At 37.6% G+C, this 1,650-nt stretch overlaps 1 non-coding gene across 1 annotated transcript; it reads left to right on the top strand.

Annotated features, from left to right (window-relative positions):
* Positions 1–1,013: 1,013 nt before the first annotated feature.
* LOC113856890 lies at positions 1,014–1,120 on the top strand. Its single transcript, XR_003503063.1, has one exon. It is a non-coding gene; the product is annotated as a small nucleolar RNA R71 (small nucleolar RNA).
* The last annotated feature ends 530 nt before the right edge of the window (positions 1,121–1,650 follow it).

Here is a 1,650-nt window from a genome sequence, read left to right as displayed (position 1 = left end):
CTTCCTCAAAGAGTTGCTTTTTGGTTTTCCTTTCAGAATTCATAGGAACATATACTTTTTCTTCTGAATGGTCTTTCTTCAATAGCTTAAAATTTCCTTGTTGCAGATCTTGTTCAATTTTTCTCTCTGCTGCACCATTCACTTTCTTTTCTGCTGGTTTAGGGCTTGCAACTACAGCTCCACTCCTTGTAGTTATGGCTTGACATTGTTCTTTAGGATTGATTACTGTATTGCTTGGAAATCTTCCTTCATCCCTGCTGGATAGTTGTTCAGCTAATTGTCCGATCTGTGTCTCTAGTTTCTTCATGGAGGCTTCTTGGTTTTTGAAGCTTGTTTGAGTCACCTTCATGAATTGCAGCATAGTCTCTTCCATCTCAGTCAACCTCTCATTCATAGGCTTGGAAAATTTCTGATTTCCTTGAGGTTGAGTGGACGAATTTCTCTGAAAATAAGGCTGTTGTGTTGCTGGACCTGCATTAGAAAAAGGCAAAGTTGAGTTAGAATTCTTTGCAGCAGAATATTGATTATTCCAATTAGAATACTGCTGAGTTCTATTATTCAAAAATTGAAATCCAGGGGGATATGATGGCTGTTATCTCTGAAAATTATTCATATAATTCACTTGCTCTTGTGGTTCACTTGTGGATGCCTCACATGCACCATTTGCATGGTTTTCTCCACAAAAATCACAACTTAGCTGACTGGTAGGCATACTCCATGTTTGCAGATTGTTGATTTGTTGTGTTAAGGCAGCTAATTGTTCTGAAAACAATTGATTTTGTAGCTGATTTTGTGCAAGAAAAGTTTCTAGAACTTTAGCTTCATGACCAGAGTTTATTCCTTGATTCCTTGAGTTTGAATTCTGATACATTGAAGATGCCATCATGTTAATAATCCTTTGAGCTTCTTCCAAGGACTTTGTATTTAATGAACCTCCAGCAGCAGCATCAACCATTGTTCTTGTTACTGCATTCATCCCATTATAAAGAGTCTCCAATTGCATCCAATCTGGAATACAATGATGTGGACACCTCCTAAGCAGTTCTTTGTATCTTTCCCATGCTTCATACAATGATTCTCTTTCTTGCTGCACAAAGGATGTAATTTCTCCTCTCAACTTTGCAGCTTTGGATGGAGGGAAGTACTTAGTTAAAAACTTATTCACAAGTTCTGTCCAGGTTGTGATGCTTCCTTGTGGTTGAGCTTGTAACCAACATTTTGCTCTATCTCTCAAAGAAAAAGGAAATAGTCTTAATCTGATAGCTTATTCACTAACTCCATTCATTCTTATGGTGTCACATAGCTGCAGAAAATTTGAAATATGCAGGTTAGGATCATCAGAATTTCCTCTAGCAAACTGATCCTGTTGGACTAAATGTAGTAGGGCAGGTTTAATCTCAAAATGGTTGGCTTGAATAGTTGGCCTAATTATAGAAGAGTTAAAACCTTGCATGTTAGGAATAGCATAGTCCCCTAATGTTCTAAATCTGTTCTATTCTGCCATTTCTATTGCTGGATTTGGTTGTCTCAAGGGTGTAGATGTTCTTTTCACTCTAGAATTACTCTGAGATTCTGGAGAATGGACAGCTTCTAACTCACTATCACTCCCTATGGCTTTTTCTGCTCTAGACTCTTTTCTCAATCTTCTCA

The sequence above is a fragment of the Abrus precatorius genome, unplaced genomic scaffold (assembly GCF_003935025.1).
Source record: "Abrus precatorius isolate BTA unplaced genomic scaffold, Abrus_2018 Scaffold12, whole genome shotgun sequence".
Classification (NCBI taxonomy): domain Eukaryota; kingdom Viridiplantae; phylum Streptophyta; class Magnoliopsida; order Fabales; family Fabaceae; genus Abrus; species Abrus precatorius.
This window is presented reverse-complemented; position numbering and strand designations above follow the sequence as displayed.